The 8876-nt window shown below is 42.1% G+C and overlaps 1 pseudogene; it reads right to left on the bottom strand.

Annotated features, from left to right (window-relative positions):
• Window positions 1-202: 202 nt before the first annotated feature.
• On the bottom strand, window positions 203-1173 carry LOC101154309 (vacuolar protein sorting-associated protein 37A-like; annotated as a pseudogene).
• Window positions 1174-8876: the final 7703 nt, after the last annotated feature.

Raw genomic sequence — 8876 nt, 5'->3', positions numbered from 1 at the left:
GTTTATTCATTTTCTGCCATATACTGTATGTAACAGGGAAGACCTTGCTAAAACGATAAATACTTAGGATATAGTGGTAATGGCTTTCACATTTTTATAACATAACTCACTACACGCCATTCTTGCAGCTGCCCACTCTTAGAAACTTTGTTGCCTAATATTGAGGAAGGGGCTTTAATTTCTTCCATTTGGCAGTGTATGTCTATAGTGGAGCATGAAATTGGCTATGCATTGCTATTGCCTGCTGAAGTTTCTCTTCCTTGGCTCTTCTACAGTGGCAAATTGTTCTCTTTTCCATGAAGCTACTGAGAAAATCATTTATTTCCATTTTTCCCTCCACAAAGTCTTCCACAGTATTATCAGGTTCTTCCCCAGCTTCATGTGCAGCTACTTTCAATCTTGCCTGTAGGGCACTTGCACTACAGCTCTCACTAAGTTCACACTGCCTTTGCATCTTCTTTTCGAAAGCAGACTTCATTTGTTTAAGTAATTCATACTTTATCTAAAACAGTTTGCTGGGCTCCAAAAGGATATTTTTTTCTTGCTAGTTCCTCAATACTTTTTACTAAGTCATCTTTGTCAGTAATAATTTGTTTTAGTTGAGACAAAGTCAGAAACTGTTCTAGTAATACCTCCTCTTGTTCATTCATATCTGTGAGTCGTGACACGCTTAGTTCTGAGAGTTCTGGAAATGCATCAGAGACATCTGGCATCTTGTAACCAAAACCGTTTTGCCTTGTCAATATTGAAGCATCCGTTGTGGAAATGGGTAATGGCAGATTTGAAAGGACGCCACATGAAGGAGCGACGGGCTTGGCTGTGGTATGACTTGTTGTTGAAGAAGAAACAGTATTAGCAACAGATAAAGGAGTGATACTCCTCTTTGTTTCTTCTGGGGGATATGGAGGAAGAAATGGAAAACCTTGAGAAGCATAAGGCGGCATCCCACTTGGGTTACTGTATAGGTAAGGAAATGCTGTTGCAGTAGGAGCTAAAACTGGAGGATTCTTCCAAAACTCATCCAACAGACTCTGAATAATTTTTCCAAGATCTGAGTGCATTGTAAAATTGTTTGCTAATGGAGAAGTAACATACACTCCTTGTTTATCCATTAAGTGATGTCATATTGGTGGAAAAACACTGATCACTGGTTTTTCCTGAGGAAATTGTGGAGGAAGCAATATATGTTAATTGTCGGGTTGTTTATGGTGAATGGCAATCTGTATTCCACATCTTTCTGTATTTTAGCTATACTGGAGTGTGAGTTCCGGAGGGACTCGATCAGGCGTTGCTTCTGCTGCTGGAGGCTGGTAAGGCCACCGGGAACCCGGCTGCGGAGGAGGAGGCGCTCTTTGTCAGGTCCTCGGGCGGAGGCTCTGGCCAGCTTCTCCCAGCGGCTCGGCCCAGCGGTTCTACTGCGACAGAGGACCGGGCAGCTGGAGAGGGGAACTTGCTGCCCAGAACAGGCAGTCCCACCTTCACCGCCCAGACGCCCAAGCCGGCCAGTTAGGCAGCCTGATCACCCAGTGCTCCACCACCTGTGACGCCGTCTCTAAAAGGACTCTTTTAAAAAAGCGTAGGTACAATGTCATTATCACACCTTTAGAAAACCTAACAATAATCAATAATTATCAAATAGCCACGTAATATGAAGTAAATAATATTCATTGACACCCCCACCCCTGAAAAAAAAAAAGCCGGCCACCCACTGCTAAGTGAGAAAAGGAAAACAGAATAGACTCTGACCCCATTTTGGCAACATACACATCCTAATGGTAACAGTTATTTGGGGTTAGAAAGATTATGGATGGTTTCTTCTTTCTCAGGTTCTCGCATTACTTTTTTTTTTTATTTAATTTTTTTGAGATAGAATCTCACTCTGTTACCCAGGCTGGAGTGCAGTGGTATGGTTCCAGCTCACTGCAGACTCAAGCTCCTGGGCTCAAGCAATCCTTTCACCTCAGCCTCCCAAGTACCTGGGACTACAAGTGCACACCACCACATCCAGCTTTTTTTAAAAAAATTATTATTATTATTTGTAAAGATGAGGCCTCCCTATGTTGCCCAGGCTGGTCTCTAACTCCTGGGCCCAAGCCATTCTCCTGCCTCAGCCTCACAAAGTGCTAGGATTACAGACATGAGCCACCAGGCCCAGCCCATATTACTTTTTGAATTAAAAAAAAATACAAAGGGAAGAATAAGATGGTAGACTTCTTTTTCAAAGTCAAAATCCTCTGATTTAGGATCTAAGTATTAAGGATTTATCCTGTCCCATCTTGAAATGAAGAAGACACAACCACCCAGAGAAGTTAAGGGTTTTGGCACAATCACCGAGTAGGGGGAGGCTGTGAAGGAGAGAGGGGTATCCTGCTGGCTTCCCAGACTCTTGGAGGAAGCAGAGACAGAGGTCCTGGGACACCTCTGAAGCTCTGGTCCCTGTTGTCCCACTACCTTCACCCTCTTACCTTCCCATCTTTATCAAGCCTCACACGTTTGGGGCACTTTGTTGCTGGAGTTGACAGACCAAACGAAACAGAGGGGGGAGGCAGATAACCAGAGCCCTTTCTTGCCACACCTAGTCCTGTTGGCTTGTCAGGTCTGGAGGAGAAGGCATCTTGTTTCCCCAACACATTCCAGAGTCATGTCCCCCCGGCTGCCTGGCCTCCAGGCCAGGTCCCCCCAGCCCCCAAGACTTTCATGGTTGAGACAAAAAAGGAATGAAAGACTTGACATTGTTACACTCCTCTCTCCAAAGTCCCAGTTTTGCTGTGTGCCCTTGGGCAAATCCCTCTCCTCTCTGGGACTGTGTTTCTGCACCTGGACAGGGAAGTGGCTGGGATGGATAATTTCTGAGACATTCACCCTCCTTCCCCACCCAATTCTGATTTCATTCAGAGTTTCTAAATCTATCAGATATAGGAAGGAGATCCACCACACTTCTAAATGTCAGCTCAGAATCTCATGGCTTGGACGGGCACAGTGGCTAACGCCTGTAATCCCAGCACTTTGGGAGGCCGAGGTGGGCAGATCACGAGGTCATGAGATCGAGACCATCCTGGCTAACACAGTGAAACCCTGTCTCTACTGAAAATACAAATAATTAGCTGGGTGTGGTGGTGGGCACCTGTAGTCCCAGCTACTCGGGAGGCTGAGGCAGGAGAATGGTGTGAACCCAGGAGGCAGAGCTTGCAGTGAGCCAAGATCGCGCCACTGCACTCCAGCCTGGGTGACAGAGTGAGACTCCGTCTCAAAAAAAAAAAAAAAGAATCTCATGGCTCATGCCTATAATCCCAGCACTTTGGGAGGCCGAGGTGGGCAGATCATCATCTGAGGTCAGGAGTTCGAGACCAGCCTGGCTAACAAGGTGAAAACCCGTCTCTACTGAAAAAACAAAAATAGCCAAGTGTGGTGGCAGGCGCCTGTAATCCCAGCTACTCGGAAGGCTGAAGCAGGAGAATCGCTTGAACCTGGGAGGTGGGGGTTGCAGTGAGCTGAGATTGGGCCATTGCACTTCAACCTGGGCAACAGAGAGAGACTTTGCCTCAAAAAACAAAAACAAAAACAAAAAACAAACAAAAAATAAACTACCCATGGCTGCCTTTGGCCATGGTGTGAAGGCCAGTCACAACTTTTCTGATGAAGGGGACAGGAGGTAGACATTTTACTTCAAGAGCCAGTACACTCACCACCCCCACACACACTTGAAATAAAAGTTTCATTCAATAACACACCCTTTCTTCATAAGATGCACTCTGAAAATTTTTATTTATTTTTTTAGTTTCTGATTGCAATTCATTAAGATGTTTTCACAATCCACAAAACAGCCATCACTTGCACTTTGAAGAACACTGATTTATACAGCTATGCCCCAATTTCTTAGCAAGGTAGTACCAGCCAAGACAAATACAAGTAAATATATATATATTATATGTGTGTGTGTGATAAATACAAGTAAATATATATATTATATATGTGTGTGTGTGTGCATGGGTATGTGTAAATTATTTTTCCCAAACAGATTTCATATTAACTGTCTTGGCTTCTCAAACTTGAATGTGCATATGAGTCCCTTGGGATGTTTTTAAAATGCGGATTCTGATTCATTAGGTGTGAGATGGGGCCAAGATTCTGCATCTTTGACTAGTCCCCTAGGTGAAGCATCTCAGACATTCATTTCACTGGTCTAACTGTTCTCACCGATGAAACCATTTTTTCTCGTGTCTTTCCTTCTTTTCTCTCTCCCTCTTTTTCCATCCTTCTGTAACTGTGTTTGGAGACTCAGTGGGTTCAAGTTGCAGCTCTGTCGCCTACCAGCTGGGGAAGCTTGAACAAGTTGTTTAAATTCTCTGTGCCTCAGTTACTTTACCTGCAAAATGGGAGTAATAACTGCACTTTCACCTGAAGTACTTTTGAGAATTGAATGAGATGATCCCTGTAAATTACTTAACGCATTCATTCAACAAACATTTATTGAACATTTATTACCAAATAAATGCTGTTGTTGCCAGCACTTATTTCCTTGTCCTAGGCACTTTTCCTCATTGACTGTCTCCTTTCAAAGGAGTTATATTTTAAGTTGTATATTTAGTTTGAGAATAAATTTATTTTTAATTATAGAAATTATAACCATAAAAAGCAAAATACAATATGGCAATAAGTTTGGAAAATGTAGGAAAGACAAAAATATTATCCATAATCCTGCCACCCTAATATGACAACAATTGCTTTGGGTATCTTCTTTCTTTCCTACGTGTATTTTGACAGAGCTGTAACAGCCCAGCGTGTTGAATTTTGTGTCCTGCTCTTTTACTTAACATTAGATCATATTCATTTTCTCCCAACAAGTTCACTCTAAAAATACACATGGGAATAGGTGCAAAGTATGATTTCTGGAATCCAAGACTGGATGCAAACCTCAAATCATCCCAAAAAACTTGGCTGAGGTCTGACTCTGTGCAGTGTTAGCACCGGCAGTAGGCACGTGACTTAGGACCCTACAGATGACTTAGGTTCGCACAAACCCGTAAAACATTGGGTCCCTGGGGCGTAACATGGGTCACATAATGAGGGTGCACAAAGCTGAGAAAAGAAAGCATGGCCTTCCTTATGAAGGAGGCAGCAAGGAACTTAACTAAAGTGGAGAATCTGTTTTGGTTCCATTTTGCTAATTTGGGTGACTTTTTTTTTTTTTTTTTAAATTCCTGAAGCTGATAAATGAAAAAAAAATTCAGCTGGTCAAAGGTAAATCATGGTAGAATCAGCTTGGCAAACATAATTGTGCTCTATGTGAAATGGTCTCCTGGATTGCTTCCTTGCACAGAAAAGGGACATAAAAGAAAAATCTGCTGACATCTGAATAAGGTCTAAAGTTTAGTTTAATAGTAATGTATTAATGTTAGTGTCTTAGTTACGATAAACATACCTTGTTTGTGTAAGAAGGTGACCTTAGGAGAAACTGAAGGGTGAAGTTTATACAGAAACTCTCTGTGTTATCTTTACAACTCTTCTGTATAGAATTATTGCAAAATAAAAAGTTTATTGGAAATATATGGATTTGATGTAAATTGTATCTCAATGAAACCATTACCAAAAAATGTATTTACAATGATCAAACAGTGAGTATTAAACATCTATTATGTCCCATCTCTCCTCCTAAAAGATTGTTCCTTCCATAACATATTCCTAAGCACCCACCGAGTGGCAGGGTTGTATTGTATGATTGACACCTGGGTGACCATGTTGCCAGTAGCATCTCCCCAGAATTGTTTGTATCAAGCAAGTTACCATTCATTCATACATTCAACAAGCATGTATTGAATGATTTCTTTGTGCAAGTACTGTGCTAGGTGCTGGGTATACATCAGTGAATAGAACAGATTTGGTTCCTCTCTATATGGGATTTATAACCTTATTGTGACAAGTCAAATTAGATGTAACCTGATGAGCACCTGATGCTACTATTAAAACTGATAAACATGAGCTCATGTAACAGAGAGGTGTTTTGTTTTTGTTTTTTTTTTGAGACAGAGCCTTACTCTGTCACGTGTGATCATAGCTCACTGCAGCCTTAACATCCTGGGCTCAACCTGTCCTCTTACCTCAGCCTCCCAAAGTGCTGGGATCACAGGCATGAGCCACCGTGCCAGCTGCAGAAATAATTCTTAGGATACAGTGTTTGTGGTGAAGGAATGAAACAGAGCACATTGTTTGGGTGGTGGGTTTATATTCTTCCTTAATTATTATTGCTATTTATAATAACATTTACGATAAATTATTGTGAATAAATACAATAAATAATAATACAATATAATAAATAATTGTTATTGGCCAGGTGCCGTGGCTCACGCCTGTAATCCCAGCACTTTGGGAGGCTGAGGCAGGGGGATCACCTGAGGTCAGGAGTTAGAGACCAGCCTGGCCAACATGGCAAAACCCTGTCTCTACTAAAAATACAAATATTAGCTGGGCGTGGTGGTGCACACCTGTAATCCCAGCTACTTGGGAGGCTGAGACAGGAGAATTGCTTGAACCCAGGAGGCGGAGGTTGCCGTGAGCCGAGATCACACCACTGTGCTCCAACCTGGGCGACAGAGCAAGACTCCATCTCTTTAAAAAAAAAAAAAGTTATGTATTGTAATTAATTATTGTTGTGATATTGTTGGAGAATTTAAAATATTTTTAGCATTTTACTTACCCCCACTTTACACACACACACACACACAGACACACACACACACACACACCCCTTTAATTGTAGTGGTTGAAAGCAAGGACTTTAAAGTCAGGGAGACTTGGGTTTGAATCCTGTTTCTCCAATGTCTTACTTGAGGAAACTTGAGCATTAACTCTATATCTGTAAAATGGGGGTGAAAGTGTTGCTGTGATGATTAAATGAGAAATGTGTGTAAAGTGTACCACACATAGGAAGACCTTAACCAGTGATCATTTTTTAGTGCCCTGTGAGGCAGGGTGGGATGGTGGGGAGTGGTCTGCTTCAAGGTTTCAGGAAAGAATTACACATTTGTGAACTGAAAAACCCAACTATTCGGTTTCTGGTTCTGTGCAATTTTGGTGGAGACTGAAAAAACTGACTCAGACTGTTCTGTTTGGTACAAGGTGGGGACTGCCCCACTCAGTTTCAGCCCATGCTGATAGCTGAGCTGCCTCGGGCAAGGACAACCCTAAACTATTATCAGATAGAGCAGGCAGAAAGCTGTCAGATCAAGTGACAAGACATAGAGAAGAAACATACGCATGTTTGAATGTCAGGAGTCCAAGTGACAAATATATCTGAGTTTGTGCAATTATATATTTTTTCTTAGAGCAGAGAATGAAAAATAGAGTATTAGGGTTGATGGCGACTTTAGAGGTCATCTAATCTCAGTGTCACTTAACAATTGTTTCTTTCATCAAATACTTTTGTATGCCCTACTACATGCCAGATAGGTGCTGGGTGGTAGAGAGGACAGTGAAGATAGAGCTGCTCCTTCTAAGAATCCCTAGGCTTTGGCAGAGAAAACTAGAAAACTACAGCCCAGAGAATGTAAATAGCTTGTAAAGATCAAGGAAATGTTTATTTCCTTCCTATGTTTCTCTATATTTTCTGATTTTTCCACAATAGACATGTATCATATTTAACTATATATGTATATTAACTTGGATAGAATCCCACAGCTAACAAGGAAAATAATTTTCTTTGGTGAATAGATCAGTCTTGAGTACCTACTATATCTATATAAATCACATTCTCAGAGGCATGGTTCCTGCATCAGAATCTGCTATTGAGTTTTCTTGAAAATGCAGATCTCATGCTCACTCCTCACCTACAAGGGTTCCCTGCATTTGAAACTTGTTCCCCAAAGGGATTGTGACACCCACTAAAGTTGGAGAACTAGCACCTATTAGGCTAATGGCAAAGAAAGCAGCAACGATTTAAAACTGGCCCCAGAAATTTAAATTAATGAACGAACTTAATGAAAACAAACACATTTATCTTTTATTAGAATAAAGGCAACTCCTACCTTTTTTCTCTCCAGTGCCACAGCTAATTGCATTCATTATGTGTTTTTAACAGGTGCTATAAATCAGAGTGCTCATGAGAGAGGAGAGCACTGAGAGCCTGGGGAGAGTGGTGAGGGGGAGGGAGCATTCTCCATCTCACAAAATGAAATGCAATACAAGTGGCATATTTCCGTGAAGCAAGCAGCCCAGAGCTCTTGTGGCTGAGCACTTCTCCCCTCCCGCTTGCTTTCCAGGCCCCTCTCCCAGCCGCCCCGCTTGCTGTGGGTTGCATAACAGTCTTTTCCGGGCCCTACAAATCACAGTCCTGTCCTAATTCTTGAGCAGGCGCCCTTTACACTGCCCAGCCCCACAGCCCTCAGCATTTTGTAACCTCTCTTTTTTCCAGGTTATCATCATCTGTCAGATCTGAAGTTAAACAACAAAAAACATGTCAGTTGAATGGCTGGGAGAGACACTTGGCTGTTTATGAGAAATATTCCATTACAATCTGACGCAAAATGTTAGGATGCATCTGCCAGCACCCAGGCTCCATAGATCTCCTCCAGGCTCAGAGAGGGTCTCTTCGGCAAGCAAGCTGATTAGTGTGTGGTTCCAACCAATGTTTATCCTCTCTGGCTCTGTGGCAAACGCCCTTGGAAAAACCTGGATCCAGTGATGCCTGGTCGACTGGTACATTGAGATTCATTCAATTAGAACACCCAGTTTGAGACATAATGGGTTTTGGCGAGCTCCGTAGACTGATAGGTTTTTATACACATGCACAGAAAGATTTGATTTCCTCTGCGGAATTTATGGCAGGGGAGAAGAGGTAATTACATTAATTTCTGGTCTGGTTTCTGGGGCTTTCCCTTCTG

This window comes from Gorilla gorilla, chromosome 4 (assembly GCF_029281585.2).
Source record: "Gorilla gorilla gorilla isolate KB3781 chromosome 4, NHGRI_mGorGor1-v2.1_pri, whole genome shotgun sequence".
NCBI lineage: Eukaryota > Metazoa > Chordata > Mammalia > Primates > Hominidae > Gorilla > Gorilla gorilla.
The sequence above is the reverse complement of the archived record's forward strand: the minus strand, read 5'-3'. Positions and strand labels throughout refer to the sequence as shown.